Genomic DNA, 21,526 nt, shown 5'->3' with positions numbered 1-21,526 from the left:
ACATGGCACTTACTGCTGCAAGGGAGTCTAGGAAGCCAGGAAACGTGACTGCTATAACTAGTTTCTTAGACCTTTCATAATCCATTGCCTTGGGCTGGGTACATCTGCCCAGAACAAAGAAGAAGGAAGAAAAAGGTCCTGGATACCAGAGAGGCATGTAACCGTGTCTACCATGGTAGAGCATGAAAGTCATCTATGGCCCTATATCCAATGTCTAATTTGCTTGGGGATGAAATTAGTCTTTGAGCAGCAATATATACATCCAGCTACAGCCTTCCTCCCTACCTTGCTAGTATCCATTTCAGTTGCCTGCTAGAACTGAAGTCCAGCTATGAATAGAAGCCATGAACTCAGCTAATTCCTGCTAATCTCTCTGAACCTTGTACCAGTTATAACTTCCGGTGATCTGAACAGATGTCCTGGTCTTGGACTCAGACTTGACCTCTAAGAACTACTGCTGTTTGTTACTGATGAAGGTCTGCATCACGCCCCATTCTACCTTTCCGAATCAGACTTCTTGATTTTGGATTTGGACCTGGATTGTGTTTTGGTCTTGGCTGACTTTAGCTCAAATCCTCTTCCTAGCTGGGAACCCCCAGCATGCCTTGAAGTTCAAGCCACACCATTTATGACACATAATAGATTGCTAAAAAAATTCATGTTGAATTGCTTTGAACATTTAAATTCTCAGGATGTCAACAGCTGTTACTAACAGCAATAGCCATCTTTCAGAAATGCTATTAAGGAAATAACCTCATTCAATGAAGATGTGTAGCAAGTTAACTTCATATTTATTAGGCAATATGGTCAAAGATAAATGAAGTTTCATTTATAAAAAGGAAACTTTTGGATGTTTCATACACTGAATAATGCCACAACAACAGACAATGATAAAACAGGACAAATCTTAATATGGGTTGATCTTGTGCTGTATGGCCAATCTACATTGAATATTGATGACTAAGCTTTCAGATTTACCTTAAAGAAGTAAAAAGAGAAAGTCAGAAGTCTTAAAGAATAACAGGGTAGCAAATAGGGTGACATCATATATGAATCCTGATGCTTATATTCCAGGAGAGTGTCTCCTCTGAAGAGTGGAAATACTTTGTTTTACCCAGATAATGAGAATTATTTAAACTACCATATTTCTCTATAGCTCAGAGCCAAGAATATGCTTAACCACAATAACCAATTATACTAGAGTCCTAGTACATGTGCAGCCCTGAAATTCTGCAAAGCTTTTGGTTTTCTATTTTTTTCTCTAATTGGTTTATCATATATATGTCTTATTGAAAGCCACCTCAAAGTCTTTTTTCAAAAGATAGGGTTTTTTAAGGTGGGATGGCAGCAATCCAAAGGAATCAAAGCTAATCAGGTCACAGTATACAAATTTGTTGTGATCTGTTTCCCATAAAATGCAGCATATTAGAATAATTAGATACAGGTAAGTAAGTAGATAGCATGTGACTTTCATACTATGTCAGTTGGACATTTAACATGGTCTGAAAGGATTTTTTTTTAAATAAATTTTATTTATTTTTGGTTGTGTTGGGTCTTTGTTCCTGCAGGTGGGCTTTCTCTAGTTGCAGTGAATGGGGGTTACTCTTTGTTGCGGTGCGCAGGCTATTCATTGCAGTGGCTTCTCTTGTTGCGGACCACGGGCTCTAGGTGCACGGGCTCAGTAGTTGTGGCTCACGGGCTCTAGAGCACAGGTTCAGTAGTTGTGGCGCACGGGCTTAGTTGCTCTGCAGCATGTGGGATCTTCTCAGACCAGGGCTCAAACCCGTGTCCCCTCCATTGGCAGGCAGATTCTTAACCACTGAACCACTAGGGAAGTTCTGTCTGAAAGGATTTCAATGGCAATTATGTCAAGGTTGAGCTCTCTGGCAGGAGCTTGTGCTACAGACACTGTGCCTGTGTTGCTAACTGGGGGAAATTTCATACGCTGTGGTTACTGAGCATGCATATGTCAGGGAGGAGAGGTGATTATGAAAGTTCACCAAGTACTTTCTTGGTGTCCTGAGGGTCTCCTGACCTCTTAAGGTAGAGGCACAATTTTCCTTCAGGGAAATTCAAGTAATTGAAAGAATGCTTGGACTTCCCTGGTCCAGTGGTTAACACTTCACACTTCGAACACAACGGGCGCAGTTTTGATCCCTGGTAGGGGAACTAAGATCCCACATGCCACATGGCATGGCTAAATAAAAAAAATAAATAAAAGAAGAAAAAAAAAAAAAGAATGCTTAATTGAGACCTCAGAGTACCATCCCCTGACCAGCCATGCCAACTTGGATTGATTTGTAGTGACTGTGGACACTGTATTGAAAAGGGTTCTACGATTTCATCCAGACTCAGTGGGAAAGATGCTCAGTTTGGGACTTCTCTGGTGGCGCAGTGTATAAGACTCCACTCTCCCAATGCAGGGGGTCCAGGTTTGATACTGGTCAGGGAACTAGGTCCCACATGTATGCCACAACTAAGTTTGCCTACCACAACTAAGGAGACTGTGAGTTGCAACTAAGGAGACCTGGAGCCGCAACTAAGAAGCCCTGGAGCCACAACTAAGGAGCCCGCCTGCCACAAATAAGACTCGACACAACCAAATAAATAAAAATCAACCAATCAATTAATTAATATTAAAACAATCTTGTAAAAAAAAAAGAAATGCTCAGTTCCATTAACTGTATCTGTCAGAGAGAGGGAGGAGGTAGAGTGCAGTGGGAAGCACGTATCTATGTGCCATCCATGCTATAGATCAGTGTCACCTGAGGGCTGGTTAAACCACAGGCGGCTGTGTTTTAATAAGTCTGGGATGGGGCCCCAAAGTGTGCATTTCTAACAAGTTCCCAGTTGATGCTGATGATGCTGATCTAGGGACCACTCTTTGAGAATGGCTTCTATAGGTTATACCATAAATCATTTTACCCAGGACATCTAAAAAACGCCAATTGTTTCCAATTGTCTTAATCACAGAAGAGTCTTGATATATCACTTGAAGATTTTCTAATTTTAATTAACAAACATCTCTCCATAAAGTCACTTGGAGGGGTTAACAGCCCTTTGTGCCCTGCAGAAATGGGTGTGCTGGATGAGTTGCTTAATACTGATCATTTGAACTTTAAGGAGATATTAGCTGAAGATAGAGCTGTTTGGAGTGTTGTCTAACTAACAGAATTGTTCTCTCAGTGCTAATTCAAAGTCAGGAGAATCTGCATATTGAGCCCTCTCTTGGTTCATGGATCATGTAATCAGAACAGAACATGACACCTGTCTTATTTGCTGAGTTTGAGGAAATGGCATTCTGCTCATCTAACAGTTATTAACAGGACTTGATAACTTAGTATGTGCCAGACAGGTCGGGTTTTATATATATTATCATATTTAATATACTATTACACTTAATCCTAATGTGAACTATTTTCCAGAGGAGAGAACAGAGGCTAAATAACTTTCCCAAGGTCACAGAAAGAGTAAGGGGCACAGCTGGGACTCAAATCCAGGCAGTCAACCTCCAAGGCTTATACTCTTTAACTCCTACAGTTGACTGCAACTGCAGGCGGAATTGAATTAAAGAAGGGTTGGCTGAAGGGGCGAGGACAAAGACAAAACCTGGTTTCATAACATTTGAGTCAGACAATGTGTATTCAAAGATTCTTTCTGTCCACTGTGATTCTAGAAATGCTATTTTAATGCAACCTTGAGTCGCCTGGATCTCCATCGCTCTTGTCTGGCAAGGCCACCACGATGACATGTATGGGATGCATAGCCCAAGAGCTCCACATGTGTCATGCCATTGTCAATCATATCTCCTTTTAAACATGCCAGGGGAATTGGTTATTTGAAGGAATCTACTGGAAAATGCTCTCCTTGAAAATGAAAAATCTTCTTGTAATGAAAATAATCACTCCATAGTCCAGTTTATAAGTCTGAATCTTTTTTTTCTTGGCAAGTAGGAGGTGTTTGGTTTGAGTGGGAAGAATTTAGCCCAGAGGACAAATCAGGAGCCAAAGCCAGAGCCCATTTGCTTTTTTAATCCTTCTTCTTAAAACAAAGGTAGCAGGAGTGGGCATGGTTGCCCTGGAGGTGAATTTCTCTGCCTGAGGAGTTGCTGCCCACATGCCAGGGGGCAGCTGCCTTACCCAGCAAGAATCCCCACAGTGGACTCCACGGCAGCCTAGCGAGCACACTGGACCAGACCACCAGCATCTGGAAGGCCAGCCTCATTCAATTTTTGGTGAAAATCAAGGAAATGAGAGAAAAACATGAAGCAGTAGTTCTCCTACTGGAGGCCAAAGAGATCGTCTGTAACTCTTCCACACTTTCATCCAAGGGTGAACTATCAAAAAGTTCAATGGCAGTTTCTCACAGGGAGGTCTCATCTTGGGAATCTTAATGGGATCCTTCTCACGGATGTGAGTTTGCCTGGATTTGTCTCTGTGTCCTTAACTGATTTACAAAGCCATTTTGAATGGTGAAAATTCTGGGGCCATGAATAAGAAAGGGGAGGGAAGACATGACACCCAGACTAAAACCTGTGCTCCCAGAATAATTGCTCTGCTGCACCAGCTTCTTTACGACTCTTCACTTATTGTTATTTATGTTACAAAGCTGAAAGTTCCTCCCTAATACCTGAGCTATATATAGAACAATGCCTCTCAAACTTTTCAACTGAAGTACCTCTAACAGCAGAAGGGTTGAACCCACACTCTGCCTCAGCCCCCATACTCTTCTGATATCTAAGGGTCCTGGAAGGAGCCTGTTCAAAGGCACATCCTCCTCAAGATCACATGTTTTAGCTAAAAAATTCATGTAGTTTTGCATTCCTGCTTTGGCCCTGGGGATGTGAGTTACGCCAGCATGGGAATGGGTGCAGGTCAGGCATCTATCTACCTGTTGAGCCATCAGACCAGCTCTGGATTATCCAGTTTGGGCTTTGAGGTCACATGTGTGACCAAAAGTCATAGACCTATTTCATTTTACTTAGAGCAGTCTAAGTAACCAGACTGTGCTACAGTCAGAATTTCAGATCCTTTCTCAAATACGAAAGGATACACTGAAGTCAGGTTTCGTTTTGCTGATTATGGTTAAGGACAGAGGAGATAGTAAAGGGAGAGGATGTGTGTAACTTTACAAATCCTGGTGGAAGGATTTGTAAAAACATAAACATCTTAAATGAGGGTTGAAAGGAGAGAATACAGTATGCAATGACTATATTCTGAATCATAAACACAGAAGTATTTTTACAAGAGGGATTTTGGAATGAGCATATACTAAGACATTTTAACTCTTTTTAGTGATCATATTAGTGGTGAGAGTATTGGTATAGTTATTCTGAGTCTGTTGTGTACAAGGTGGGATGAAACCATAGCACTCATGAAAATGAGCCACTTTTTCAGATCTTCAGCTTCCTGGAGCGTAGTTGACTGACAGCCCCAATTTCCACCCTCTGGATCTCCCATTGCCATGCGGCCTCCTCCCAATGGATGAATGAGCACTGGGTGGGGGAGGGGGAGGGGGCGGGGTACATTAGTACAGGCCTGTTCCTGCTGGATGCAGGACTCCAACTCACATTTTGGTTTGAGGGCTCCCCATCTGCTTGGCCCAAACTTTCTTAGAATTGGGCTGTAACCTGGGGCTCTTCCTACCCATCCTCCTTCCTTCCCCAGTCACTTTCCCAGGTCTTAGACTTGCACTGTAGTCTGCAGACTGTCCCTGCTACTCGTTTCCTCCCATTACTCTTTCCAGGCTTTTCCCCTCCAAAATCTTTTGCATGTCTAATCCTATCTTGGTGTTTGCCACTTGAAAGACCTGAACTAACCTAAGAACAAATGGGTAATTATGAGATAACTCTAATTGCTAGGATTCTCAGTATGAAAGGAAGGCAATATAATATAGCATAAATAAATAAAAACCCTGAGTCTTACATGTGAAATGGAAGTATCAGTAGTAATGTGTGTGAGTTATTTTATCTTCAAATATCAACCATCCTCCAGGATGGTCCCCAGTGATTCTGTCCTCTGGATGTTTGTGACCTTCTGTCATCCCCTCCCCTCTGCCGACCCTTCCTGTGTAACTAGGAAGATCACTTGGGATGAGAGAATGTGACTTCCAAGGCTAGATCATAAAAGACATAGTGGTTTCTGCTTTATTCTCTTAGATCACTTGCTCTAGGGGAAGCCAGCTGCCATACCTTGAAAACATTTAAGCAGCCCCTTGAGAGGAACATGTGGTAAGCAGTTGGGCCTCCTGCCAATAAGCAGCACCAGATTGCCAGGTTTGGAATGCCCTACCTTGGAAGTGGATCTTCTAGTCTACTCAAGCCTTCAGATGACTGCAGACCTGGCCAACATCTTGACTGTAACCTCATGAGAGACCCTAAATCAGAACCACCCAGGTGAGCCTGTTTTGGATTCCTAACCCACAGAAACTATTTGAGATAAGAAATGTTTATTGTTTTAAGCATCTGTGTTTGGGGGTAATTTGTTACACAGCACTAGATACTAACACACACACACATAAACACACACACATATTTTATAACTTTCCCCATTTACTGAAAAGGCCTAAAAACAATGTCTCACCCTAGTGGGTTCCTCTAGTGCTCAGACTGTGGTTGTGAAACACCATTTTACTCTAAAAGTAGCCAGGGCTTCTTAAAAAGTGATTTCAGGTCCAGGGTAAGAAAGGTACAAAATGGATCTGGAACATCTTATTATTCCAGATAGCAAGGAAGCTATAAAAGACTATTAAGGTCCTCACAGAAGGACTCAGGAGTCAACTTAAAGTGACTCCCACTGGCCCAAGATGGAATGGTTTGAGCTTCAAAAATGATCATACTAGTAATGGATTGAAATACATCAAATATGTGTAAATCCATGAGCCATAATGATACTAAAAAAATAACTGGTCACCTTTGGAGGATAATGGGGAACTAATTTACTATCTTCAAACCTGGTTTAAAAAAATGGGAAAGAAGCAAACATTTATTGCTGGGGCCTCCCTGTGGTGCAGTGGTTAAGAATCTGCCTGCCAATGCAGGGGACACGGGTTCAAGCCTTGGTCGAGGAAGATCCCACATGCCGCGGAGCAACTAAGCCCGTGTGCCACAACTACTGAGCCTGCGTGCCACAACTACTGAAGCCTGCATGTCTAGAGCCCATGCTCCACAACAAGAAAAGCCACTGCAATGAGAAGCCTGTGCACCGCAACAAAGAGTAGCCCCCACTCACCACAACAAAGAGTAGCCCTTGCTCGCCACAACTAGAGAAAGCCCACGCGCAGCAACACCCAACACAGCCAATAAATAAATAAATAAATAAATAAATAAATAAACAAACAAACAAACATTTATTGTCTTTTCTATATAAATTGTATTATCAGATTAATAGATGAGGGAAACATCTCTGTAAAAGTATTCTAGCTAATAAATAAAAAAGAAATGATAGAATTCGTACATCATCATTTTTCAGCCCATAATAAATTAATGGATCTAGACATTATCATCAGCTTCAAGGAGGGACAACCAGACTTTATATGATGAAAGAACAGAACACCACCTATAGGCTTGCCAATGAGATCAAACTGAAGTCCAATTAAGCTTCTGGATCCAGCTGCCAATTTGCAGGAAATACAGAGGACAGAAGAATATGTTGCACTGCACAGTGAATATTCATGTATTCATCAGCAAATTCATGTATTCAAATTCAAATTCATGTATTCCATCAGCAAAGTCCAAACAATGGGAAACTTTACGGGTCAGATAGCCTGAGTTATTTAACACACAAATTGTAAGGAAAAGAAAGGGCTGATAGGGAAACACTTAGATTAAAAGATGTAAAAAACATATTAAATCTTAAAAATGGGTAAGAATAAAGGACAGTATTAGGGATGCATGTTTTGGTGATAAAACTATAAAGAGAAACAAGGAAGACATTACTATAAAGCAGTGGTTCTCAAACTTTAAAAATTTTTATTTTATTAAAGTATAGTTGATTTACAGTGTTGTGTTAATTTCTGCTGTACAGCAAAGTGATTCAGTCATATATATATATATATATATATATACATATATATATATATATATATATATACACACACACACATATATATGTAAATGTTCTTTTTCATATTCTTTTCTATTATGGTTTATCACAGGATATTGAATATAGTTCCCTGTGCTATACAGTAGGACCTTGTTGCTTATCCATTCTATATATAATAGTTTGCATCTGCTAATCCCAAACTCCCAATCCATCCCTCCCCCATGAGTCTGTTCTCGACATCTGTGAGCCTGTTTCTGTTTCATACATAAGTTCATTTGTGTCATATTTTAGATTCCACATATAAGTGATATCATATGGTATTTGTCTTTCTCTTTCTGACTTATTTCACTTAGTATGATAATCTCTAGGTCCAACCATGTTGCTGCAAATGGCATTATTTCATTCTTTTTTTATGGCTGAAGAGTAGTCCATTGTATATATGTACCACATCTTCTTTATCCATTCATCTGTTGATGGACATTTAGGTTGCTACCATGTCTTAGTTATCGTGAATAGTGCCACTATGAATATAGGGGTGCATGTATCTTTCGAATTATGGTTTTCTCCAAATATATGCCCAGGAGTGGGATTGCTGGATCATATGGCAACTCTATTTTTAGTGTTTTGAGGAAGCTCCATACTGTTTTTCATAGTGGCTGCACCGGTTTACATTCCCATCAACAACGTAAGAGGGTTCCCTTTTCACCACACTCTCTCCAGCATTATTTGTAGACTTTAAAAAAATTTTTTTGGGGGGGTACTAAGTTTTTGTTTTTATTTATTTATTTATTTGGCTGTGCCACGCAGCATGTGAGATCTTACTTCCCTGACCAGGGATCAAACTCGGCTCTGGGCAGTGGAAACACAGAGTCCTAACCACTGAACCACCAGGGAATTCCCATTTGTAGACTTTTTACTGATGGCCATTCTGACCAGTGTGAGGTGGTACCTCACTTTAGTTTTGATTTGCATTTCTCTAATGATGATGAACATCTTTTCATGGGTTTGTTAGCCATCTGGATGTCTTCTTTGGAGAAAGGCCTATGTAGGTCTTCTGCCCATTTTTTAATTGCGTTGTTTGTTTTGTTGTTGTTGAGTTGTATGAGCTGTTTATATATTTTGGAAATTAAGCCCTTGTGTGTCTCATTGTTTGCAAATATTTTCTTCCACTCTGTAGGTTGTCTTTTCATTTTGTTTGTGGTTTCCTTTGCTGTACAAAAGCTTGTAAGTTTGATTAGGTCCCATTTGTTTATTTTTGCTTTTATTTGTATTGCTTTGGGAGACTGACCTAAGAAAACATTTGTACGATTTATGTCAGAGAATGTTTTACCTATGTTCTCTTCTAAGAGTTTTATGGTGTCATGTTTTATATTTAAGTCTTTAAGCTATTTTGAGTTTACTTTTGTGTATGGTGTGAGGGTTTGTTCTAACTTTATTGATTTACATGTGGCTGTCCAACTTTCCCAACACCACTTGCTGAAGAGACTGTCTTTTTCCATTGTATATTCTTTCCTCCTTTGTTGAAGATTAACTGACAGTAAGTGTGTGGATTTATTTCTGGGCTCTCTATTCTGTTCCATTGATTCATGTGTCTCTTTTTGTGCCAATACCAAGCTGTTTTGATTACTATAGCTTTGTAGTATTGTCTGAAGTCTGGGAGGGTCATGCCTCCTGCATTGCTCTTTCTCCTCAGGATTGCTTTGGCAATTCTGGTATTTTTATGGTTCCATATAAATTTTAGGATTATTTTTTCTAGTTCTGTGAAAAAAGTCATGGGTTATTTGATAGGGATCACATTAAATCTGTAGATTGCTTTGTGTAGTATGGCCATTTTAACAATATTAATTCTTCCAATCCAAGAGCATGGGATATCTTTCCATTTCTTTGAATCATCTTCAAATTCCTTTGTTAATGTTTTATAGTTTTCAGAATATAAGTCTTCACCTCCTTGGTGAGGTTTATTCCTAAGTATTTTTTTTGATGCAATTTTAAAAGGGATTTTTTTTTCACATTTCTTTTGTGATATTTCATTGTTACTGTAAAGAAATGCAACACATTTCTGTATGTTAATCTTGTATCCTGCTACCTTGCTGAATTCAAACTTTAAAAACACATCAGAATCACTTGGAAGATTTCTCAGAAAAACAGACTGCTGGGCTCCACCTCCAGAGTTTCTGATTTAGTAGGTCTGATGGAGCCCAAGCATTTGCATTTCTATCAATTTCCTAGGTAGTGATGAAACCGCTGGTCCAGGGACCACTCTTAGAGAACCACTGCTATAAAAATCAGGACAGTGGTTACTTGGGATAGGAGAGTGAGAAAGAATGAAGGGAATTGTAATTGGGACAGGATACATGGAAGGGTTTCTGGGGTGGCTGGTCAAGTTCTATCTCTTGACTTTGGTGTTGGTTATAACAATGTTAGCCATGTAGGGATTTCCCTGGTGATCAAGTGGTTAAGACTCCATGCTCCCAATGCAGGGGGCTCGGGTTCGATCTCTGGTCAGCAAACTAGATCCTGCATGCTGCAACTAAGAGCCCACATGCCGCTACTAAAAGATCCCACATACCACAACTAAAGATACCGGATGCTGCAACTAAATATCCCACATGCTGCAACGAAGATCCCACAGGTGGCAGTGAAGGTCCCACATGACGCAACTAAGACCTGGCGCAGCCAAGTAAATAAATAAATAAATACTTAAGAAAAAGAATGTTAGCCATATAATAATTCTTTAGACTATACATTTGTTTTAAGTGGCTTTTTTGTATCTGTGTTTTATTTTACAATAATAAGGTTAAAAAATTAAAACTGTGCAAAATTAAACAAATAACATAGACTTCCAATCTTCACAGTCCAATTGAGTGATTTCCTCACGTTCCAAAACCAGAAAGTAGGTGTGACATATATGTCTCATATTTTGCATAGTCTATATTCTAATTCATGACTCAACATAATCTGTCATGTACCCTACTACAGAAATTAGATAAATCAGTGAAAAATGGAACAATCTCATATATGAGAGACATTTGATAACTTATTCATAACTAGATACTTCTCATTCATCTTTATCAGTAATATTTCTAAAGCATCAATGAAAGTTCAGTATACTGAACCCTGTGCTCAGTATAAAATGTTGGGAACAAGAAAGGAACACATAAACAAAAAACATGGGTCCAACCTCAAGGCACTTTTGGTCTGTTGGGGGGAAGTGGATTTTTTAAAGCTACAAATAAAGCTACATAAAATTAGAAACATCGACTATACTTTTGGTTGGTCTCTTCAATACATTTGTTTAAAAAAATTTTCAGGAGCATAAATTTAGAAATCACATTTATAATTCAGTTGCTCTCTTCAATACATTTGTTTAAAAAAAAACTTTACAGGAGTATAAGTTTAGAAATCACATTTATAACCCAAGCCCCCAAATATTCTTAAAATATTTATGACTAAATTAAGTTCTAGCAAAACTTTTATGGTGATATCTTTACAGTATCTTATTTTTATTTCATCTTGCTTCCTTCTTGTTACCATCAAATATTTAGGCAGTATTTTCACTTTGTAAGACACTGTGTTGAGGGTTTTACAGTAGTTTGATTGCTGTGAATTAAATAGATAACCTGAGCACGTTGCCACTGAGCTGGGGTGAGAACATAGTATTAAGTGACAGTCTTCCTATCCCTTGCCACTTCAGTGTCAGCAAGATGGTCATGGTGTTCACCTTTTTCTTTTCTCTCTATTTTATCTCTTTGCATTTGGTATTAAATGGACAATGCAGATGTTGTGAAACGGTGTAGGTTCCTCCAGAACTCTGGCACTTCTGAGGAACGACCAGAATTAATTGATAATGTTGAGAGAGAAGAGTTGCAGCTGCACAGTCATTCAATAAACAGATATTAAGAGCCCTTTTATGGTTTTTAACTGTTTTTGTTTGTTGGTGCTTTTGTTTCTGTTTTTTGGTTCACACCATCGAAAATCAGATGAAAGCTATAGACTTACATCTCAAAAGATGCCGAAATGCATCACAAAACTTCACGACACTTCCAGGCTGCTTGTCAGCATGCATGGATTTCCCACTGGGTTCAAGGACCAGGCAGAGAATACCAGGCTTCGTTATACTGTACTATGCCGAGTGTTGGAATAGAAATATGTAAACACATGGTCCCTGTTTTCAAAGAGCCTTCATGCCAGTGAAGAATAAAATAGACACAAATATTTTTACTGCAGTAAGATCATATTTTAATTGAACTATGTACAGAAAAAAGCCTTTTGGTAAACACCACTATTATTTGTACATGCTTATACCTTTTTTGAAACAAAATGCCTAGAGCTCTTTATAAACCATATTATCTAGATGGAAAAACCAGGAGAGGTTCTGAGCCTGACAAATATGACTCAGCAAGTCAGTGATATACCGAGAAATAGAAAGGAGAAGTGAAACCAGTTTCCCACTATCTACCTTGAAACAAGCGCTCTCTCTGTTAGCTCAGCACTGCAGTTGGGAGAGAGACACGGTCCTCTGACACCGTAGGAGGAGGAAGCCAGTGAGTCAACTCAATGTGGAGACCGGGTTTGAAGAGAGTCCTCCTGTATGGGACAGAGCAGAACTCTGACTCCCAGCCTTAGTCACTTCCTCCCTGGTTGCTGGCGAGTCCCGACCAGGATACATGCAGCTGCCCATCCTGGCACCTGTGTTTGCTTTGATCCATAACACAGAACCTGTCACTTCTGACTTCTTAGAACAGCTCTTGCTTCCTGCAGGTAGACCAACTGGCTGGAGGTTGAAGGGGAAGAGAGTTCCAGCCTGTGAACTCTGTCCTGCAGAGTCGGGCAAAACTTGAAAGCCCTGAGACCTCTTGGTGAAAAGCTCTCCAGATGAAATGATGTGTTTCTGTCCCCAGCACTTGCCTAGGGCTTGGCTCATATGTGGATGTTTAATGAAATGTGTTGTGAAATTGAGTCAGTTCTTCATAACATGTTAAGTCAGGAAATGGCGTCATCATACGCATCAGAACGTGTTAGAGTTGTGTGCTTAGTATTCTTCTCTAAATTGTGGTTTCCTAAAAGGTCAACATGACATTTATTTATTTCTTTTCTTTTTTTTTTTTTTTTTGCGGTACGCGGGCCTCTCACTACTGTGGCCTTTCCCGTTGAGGAGCACAGGCTCCGGATGCACAGGCTCAGCGGCCATGGCTCATGGGCCCAGCCGCTCAGCGGCATGTGGGATCTTCCCAGACCGGGTCACAAACCCATGTCCCCTGCATTGGCAGGTGGACTCTCAACCACTGCGCCACCAGGGAAGCCCTATTTATTTCATTTTTAATGCCTAACATATGACCTGGAGCACAGTAGATGCCCAAACGATTAATGAATTAGTGACTCGAATTATGGAGGTTCTATATGATGCTAGTTCTTGATAAAGGAAAAAAAAAAGGGAGTTGCAGAGAAAGGATTCAAACCAAAAATTTAAGGACATTTTTATTAGACTTACTGCTTCTTTTTAAAAATCCAAGCAATAACTGGAAGTACAAAGAATAAAGTAATTACCAATTGCTTGAATCCAAAAGTAACCTTGATGAAAATTTAGTGGATATCATTCCAGACATACCTTAATGCACAGATTAACAGCTAATATTTTTACATATGAAACTGATCCATTCTAATTTCCTTCTGAATTGGTTCTCCAGCAGCCTTCCCTCTTCAGAGTTGAGTTGTTGAGTTACAAGGCTTATTGTTACTGGGGAAGAACAAGTATGGCCTCGAACAGGGAGCATGGATCACAGCTAACTTCCTTGACCTCTTGATTTCAAACAAGAAAATATTCAGGAAAGCCAGATGTAATCAAGAGAGAAAAGGATTTTTAAGCTATGTCATCTCCCCCTTTAACATCAGTACTAGATCATAGAGCTTCTTCTCTGGCATACAGGGGCCCTCTCTCCGGTGTGTGATGGTCATGTCATGAGGCTGGCTACCCTAGGAACAGCATGTCAGAAGACAGATGTGCTACAAATGAAACAGAAACCCCCAAACCTGTCCAATTCTCACTCCAGGAATTATAGGAGAAGAAGGGTCAGACAGAGATGGAGAAGGTCAGACACAAAGTTCTGGTTTTCAACCTGCCTCAGAACCAAACTTATATGCATAGAGGGAATCTTAAAACATCCACATAGCTAACCGAAGTCAAAGAACTGGAGGGCTTCCCCACCCATCCTACAAGGAGGTTGTCAATCTCTAGAGCGGCACTGCATGCCCCCGCCTCTGATAGGGCACAGGGCGATAGTGCAGCAACTTTGGTGGGGCTCAGGAGGATAGTTCAACCTGATGTCGTGCTCCTCATCCCCCATGGCTTGGTGTGGCCTGCAAGGGGCCCAGAAGTTCCTGCATGACTGAGGGCAGGAATGCAGAGGAGCTGACAAGGTCAGTGGACAGGCAGAAGCCTGCTCGTGTGGGACTTCAAGACCAGAGGCAACAGGCCAGTGCCATAAATGCTAGTGGTGGGTGCCTCAGAAGCCACAGTCCAGGAAAGAGCCGACAACTGCCAGTGCAAAGCAGAGATCACTGGTGATCAGAGGGTTGAGCGTGGATTTGAGGACTTTGTCTTTCCCTCCCTGCTGATGACACTATGAGGCCATAAAATCCACAGACTCCACCTTGGAGAAGAGCAAGGAGAATCTGAGAGACTGAGAATTTACCACAATGAACTCCTTAAACCACTTCATTATATTAAGTTTACCAGATTGGAGTAAAATTTCAATCCCTCCTTCTTTGTATTCCATCCACCACAACATAGCTGAAGAAGCTTACAACCAATACCAGGGCATTTATTTAAAACAAAGTGGTGTCTTTTCTTTGTACATAGGAATATAGTGAATGTGCAGCCCAGCTATACAGATGTATAGATAAAAGTATACAGAGGTAAATATAAACAGTTGTACCAACATGTGACCATGTTTGTATGTATCCATTAGGACGCAGTTGCAGGTAACAGAAAGCTCTTGTAGTTTAAGCAGACAGGGAGTTGTGTGCAAACAGAATTCAGGAAGGACCCAGGGATCAGGCTTCAGGCTTGGGCCTCTAGGTATAATCTCCAGAACAATGCTTTAGAATTAGTGTGTCAGGCAGTGTCTGCTTCTGCCACAATCAGGAATCTGGAGAACCAGTAAGATACTGCCCAAAATTCAGGCTCCAGGATCATGCCATTTACGGTATACTAAAAGATAGCCCTAAAATATATCCACGTCCTAATCCCTGGAACCTGTCAATATTACCTTATGTGGAAACAGGGTCTCTGCAGATGTGATTAAACTGAGGAGATGATTATCATGGTAGGATTATCCTGGATTATCAGGGTGGACCCTAAAGGCATGGATACAAGTGAATGAATCCTTATAAGAGGGAGGAGAGGGAGACAACACAGACAAAAATGGAGAAGGCAACTGAAGATAGAGGCAGAGATTAGAGCGATGTGGCCACAAGCCAAGGAATGCCGGCAGCCAGCAGAAGACGGAAGAAGCAAGGAACAGATTTCTCCCTAGAGCCTCTTGAGGGAGCCTGGCCCTGCTGGCACCTCAGTTTCAGCCCAGTGATACTAATTTCGATCTTTGGGCTTCCAGAACTATAGTACAATAATTTTCTGTTGTTTTAAGCCACCAAGTTTGTGGTAATTTGTTACAGGAGCCAAAGGAAATTAATATACCACCCGAAGGTGATCTGGCCACAAGGAAGTCACCACCTTAGTTCTCAGTGGTGGCTCAGGAACCACGGGGTTGCCTTAGCTGCAACACAGGAGTCAGAATCCCCAAAGGAATTGTGGGCTCCAGAGCCATGATGTAACTGCTGAAGCTCCAATGCCACCACCTTACCCTCACTGAACTCTGTGCTGAATTCATCTCACAGAAGTGTATCTGATTGGTGGCTGCTAAATTCTATTGGAACAGGAGCTGCAAGAGTGTGGAAATACAAATCCACTTGTATCATCCAAGCCCCAGAAGAACAGGAAGACACAGAAGACTGAAACTGAAGACATGTTAAATATTGCATCTACCATACTATCCACGTTATTTTTAGGAAAGTATTAAATTTAATATTACTCAAAAAAAGGAAAAAAGAAAATAAATGAGCTTGAAGTGAAAAGAGGAAAGCGCCAAACTTCAGATAAATGTTACCTTCACCACTCAAGATATTGCTTCCTCAAAGAGCCCCCTACAATTAAGATGAAAATATTATTCAAAACAAAACAAAAGTCAACAGGTTAAAGTGCCTTTAAACAATTGTTTTAATTTTAGACAAGATATTTTGACTTCCTGGTATACATTCATAGCTTGTTCCCAGTGCCCCTCTGAATACAACTGAAGTTTGATTATATTAAATTTACCTTGTCAAGGTTTTAACACTTACATCGACATGTATAGCATAAATCGCATAGGATTCAATGTTAATTTCTGATTCTTTTTCCTTTTTTTACTTCCCTATTTTGATTCCTCTCCTAGGGTCTTGCATTTCAACTTTATCAATAAGTAATTTATTCAAGAAGGACCCATAGTAATATATACCAAGCTCTTGCACGCTTGAGAGTATGTGCCTATTTACTTTAGGTCACAAATCTTTTCTTTGAGAAGATGGTAAACGTTCTTCAATTGTCACCTAGCATTGAGTGTTGGGCAGGGTTTTCTGGGTTTTTAAAAAATTATTTATTTATTTTATTTATATATTTGGTTGTGTTGGGTCTTCATTGCTGCACGCGGGCTTTCTCTAGTTGAGGCGAGCGGGGGCTACTCTTTGTTGCTGTGTGCGGGCTTCTCATTGCATTGGCTTCTCTTGTTGCAGAGCATGGGCTCTAGGCGCTTGGGCTTCAGTAGTCGTGGTGCACGGGCTTAACTACTCTGTGGCATGTGGGATCTTCCTGGACCAGGGCTTGAACCCGTGTACCCTGCATTGGCAGGAGGATTCTTAACCACTGCGCCACCAGGGAAATCCCTGTGCAGGGTTTTTTTGTTTGTTTGTTTGTGTTACTGCAGTTTACCTATTCATCCCCTGTCTAACTGGATTTCATAAGCCTTTAAAAAATTTTTGGCAAGAAGTTGTACTTAAAAAAAATTTTTTAATTTATTTTTAAATTTATTTATTTTTTATACAGCAGGTTCTTATTAGTTATCTATTTTATACATATTAGTGTATATATGTCAATCCCAATCTCCCAATTCATCCCCCCAACGCCCACCACACTTTCCCCCCTTGGTGTCCATCCGTTTGTTCTCTACATCTGTGTCTCTATTTCTGCCTTGCAAACTGGTTCATCTGTACCATTTTTGTAGATTCCACATATATGTGTTAATATACTATATTTGTTTTTCTTTCTGACTTACTTCACTCTGTATGACAGTCTCTAGGTCCCTCCACGTCTCTACAAATGACCCAATTTTGTCCCTTTTTATGGTTGAGTAATATTTCATTGTATATATGTACCACAACTTCTTTATCCATTCGTCTGTCGATAGGCATTTAGGATGCTTCCATGACATGGTTATTGTAAACAGTGCTGCAATGAACATTGGGGTGCATGTATCTTTTTTATTTATGGTTTTCTCTGGGTATATGTCCAATAGTGGGATTCCTGGGTGATATGGTAATTCTGTTTTTAGTTTTTTAAGGAACCTCCATACTGTTCTCCATAGTGGCTGTATCAATTTACATTCCCAACAACAGTGCAAGAGGGTTCCCTTTTCTCCACACCCTCTCCAGCATTTGTTGCTTGTAGATTTTCTGATGATTCCCATTCTAACTGGTGTGAGGTGGTACCTCATTGTAGTTTTGATTTCCATTTCTCTAATAATTAGTGATGTTGAGCAGCTTTTCATGTGCTTCTTGGCCATCTGTATGTCTTCTTTGGAGAAATGTCTATTTAGGTCTTCTGCCCATTTTTGGATTGGGTTGTTTGTTTTTTTAATATTGAGCTGCATGAGCTGTTTATATATTTTGGAGATTAATCCTTTGTCCGTTGATTCATTTGCAAATATTTTCTCCCATTCTGAGGGTTGTCTTTTTGTCTTGTTTATGGTTTCCTTTGCTGTGCAAAAGCTTTGAAGTTTCATTAGGTCCCATTTGTTTATTTTTGTTTTTATTTCCATTACTCTAGGAGGTGGGTCAAAAAAGATCTTGCTGTGGTTTATGTCAAAGAATGTTCTTCCCATGTTTTCCACAAGAGTTTTATAGTGTCTGGTCTTACATTTAGGTCTTTAATCCATTTTGAGTTTATTTTTGTGTATGGTGTTAGGGAGTGTTTTAACTTCATTATTTTACATGTAGCTGTCCAGTTTTCCAAGCAGCACTTATTGAAGAGACTGTCTTTTCTCCACTGTATATCCTTGCCTCCTTTGGCATAGATCAGTTGACCATAGGTGCGTGGGTTTATCTCTGGGCTTTCTATCCTGTTCCACTGATCTGTATTTCTGTTTTTCTGCCAGTACTATATTGTCTTGATTACTGTAGCTTTGTAGTATAGTCTGAAATGAGGGAGTCTGACTCCTCCAGCTCCATTTTTTTCCCTCAAGATTGCTTTAGCTATTTGGGGTCTTCTGTGTCTCCATACAAATTTTAAGATTCTTTGTTCTCGTTCTGTAAAAACTGCCATTGGTAATTTGATAGGGATTGCACTGAATCTGTAGATTGTTTTGGGTAGTATAGTCATTTTCACAATATTAATTCTTCCAATCCAAGAACATGGTATATCTCTCCATCTGTTTGTGTCATCTTTGATTTCTTTCATCAGTGTCTTATCGTTTTCTGACTACAGGCCTTTTACCTCCTTAGGTAGGTTTATTCCTAGGTATTTTATTCTTTTTGTTGCAATGGTGAATGGGATTGTTTCCTTAATTTCTCTTTCTGATCTTTCATTGTTAGTGTATAGGAATGCAAGAGATTTCTGTGCATTAATTTTGTATCCCACAACTTTACCAAATTCATTGATTAGCTCTAGTAGTTTTCTGGTGGCATCTTTAGGATTCTCTATGGATAGTATCATGTCATCTGCAAACAGTGACAGTTTTACTTCTTCTTTTCTGATTTGTATTCCTTTTATTTCTTTTTCTTCCCTGACTGCTGTGGCTAAAACTTCCAAAACTATGTTGAAATACAGTGGCGAGAGTGGACATCCTTGTCTTGTTCCTGATCTTAGAGGAAATGCTTTCAGCTTTTCACCATTGAGAATGGTGTTTGCTGTGGATTTGTCATATATAGCCTTTACTATGTTGAGGTAGGTTACCTCTATGCTCACTTTCTGGAAAGTTTTTATCATAAATGGATGTTGAATTTTGTCAAAAGCTTTTTCTGCTTTTGATCATCTATTGAGATGATCATATGATTTTTATTCTTCAGTTTGTTAATATGGTGTGTCACACTGATTGATTTGCATATATTGAAGAATCCTTGCATTCCTGGGATAAATCCCACTTGATCATGGTGTATGATCCTTTTAATGTGCTGTTGGTTTCTGTTTGCTAGTATTCTGTTGAGGATTTTTGCATCTATATTCATCAGTGATATTGGTCTGTAATATTGTTTTTTTGTAGTATCTCTGTCTGGTTTTGGTGTTAGGGTGATGGTGGCTTCGTAGAATGAGTTTGGGAGTGTTCTTTCCTCTGCAATTTTTTGGAACAGTTTGAGAAGGATAGGTGTTAGTGCTTCTCTAAATGTTTGATAGAATTCACCTGTGAAGCCACCTGGTCCTGGACTTTTGTTTGTTGGAAGATTTTTCATCACAGTTTATATTTCATTACCTGTGATTGGTCTGTTCATATTTGCTATTTCTTCCTGGTTCAGTCTTGGAAGGTTATACCTTTCTAAAAATTTGTCCATTTCTTCCAGGTTGTCTATTTTATTGGCATAGAGTTGCTTGTAGTAGTCTCTTATGATGCTTTTTATTTCTGCAGTGTCCATTGTAACTTTTCCTTTTCGTTTCTAATTTTATTGATTTGAGTCCTCTCCCTCTTTTTGTTGCTGAGTCTGGCTAAAGTTTTATCAATTTTGTTTATCTTCTCAAAGAACCAGCTTTTAGTTTTATTGATCTTTGCTATTGTTTTCTTTGTTTCTATTTCATTTATTTCTGATCTGATCTTTATGATTTCTTTCCTTCTATTAACCTTGGGTTTTGTTTGCTCTTCTTTCTCTAGTTCCTGTAGGTGTAAGGTTAGATTGCTTATTTGAGATGTTTGTTGTTTCTTGAGGTACGCTTGTATTGCTATAAACTTCCCTCTTAGAACTGCTTTTGCTGCATCCCATAGGTTTTGGATTGTCATGTTTTCATTGTCATTTGTCTCTAGGTATTTTTTTATTTCCTCTTTGATTTTTCAGTGATCTCTTGGTTATTTAGTAAGGTATTGTTTAGCCTCCATGCGTTTGTGTTTTTTACATTTTTTCCCCTGTAATTTATTTCTAATCTCATATCATTGTGGTTGGAAAAGATGCTTGATATGATTTCAATTATCTTCAATTTACTGAGGCTTGATTTGTGACCCAAGATGTGATCTATCCTGGAGAATGTTCCCTGTGCACTTGAGAAGAAAGTGTAATCTGCCCTTTTCAGTTGCAATGTCCTATAAATATCAATTAAAGCTATCTGATCTACTGTGTCATTTAAAGCTTGTTTTCCCTTATTAATTTTCTGTCTGGATGATCTGTCCATTGGTTTGAGGTGTTAAAGTTACTCACTATTATTGTGTTACTGTTGATTTCCTCTTTTATAGCTGTTAGCAGTTACCTTATGTATTGAGGTGCTCCTATGTTGGGTGCATATATATTTATAATTGTTATATCTTCTTCTTGGATTGATCCCTTGATCATTATGTAGTGTCCTTCCTTGTCTCTTGTAACATTCTTTATTTTAAAGTCTAATTTATCTGATGTGAGTATTGTTACTCCAACTTTCTTTTGATTTCCATTTGCATGGAATATCTTTTTCCACCCCCTCACTTTCAGTCTGTATGTGTCCCTAGGTCTGAAGTGGGTCTCTTTTAGACAGCTTATATATGAGTCTTGTTTTTGTAACCATTCAGCAAGCCTGTGCCTTTTGGTTGGAGCATTTAATCCATTCACATTTGAGGTAATTATTGATGTGTATGTTCCTATGACCATTTTCTTAATTGTTTTGGGGTTTTTTTTCTTAGGTCCTTTTCTTCTCTTGTGTTTCCCATTTAAAGAAGTTCCTTTAGCATTTGTTGTAGAGCTGGTTTGGAGGTGCTGAATTCTCTTAGCTTTTGCTTGTCTGTAAAGTTTTTGATTTCTCTATCGAATCTGAATGAGATCCTTGCTGGGTAGAGTAATCTTGGTTATAGGTTCTTCCCTTCCATCACTTTAAAAATATCGTGCCAATCCCTTCTGGCTTGTAGAGTTTCTGCTGAGAAATCAGCTGTTAACCTTATGGGAGTTCCTATGTATGTTATTTGTCATTTTTTCCTTGTTGCTTTAAATAATTTTTCTTTGTCTTTAAT

General features: G+C 39.5%; 1 protein-coding gene across 1 annotated transcript in view; it reads right to left on the bottom strand.

Annotated features, from left to right (window-relative positions):
* The window catches only part of LOC309802349 (uncharacterized protein), a 374,757-nt gene that overhangs the window by 277,982 nt on the left and 75,249 nt on the right, over positions 1-21,526 (bottom strand). The gene's annotated exons all lie outside the window — the stretch shown is intronic.

Source organism: Mesoplodon mirus (genome assembly GCF_964341445.2).
Source record: "Mesoplodon mirus genome assembly, chromosome: 4".
NCBI classification, from domain to species: domain Eukaryota; kingdom Metazoa; phylum Chordata; class Mammalia; order Artiodactyla; family Ziphiidae; genus Mesoplodon; species Mesoplodon mirus.
This window is presented reverse-complemented; position numbering and strand designations above follow the sequence as displayed.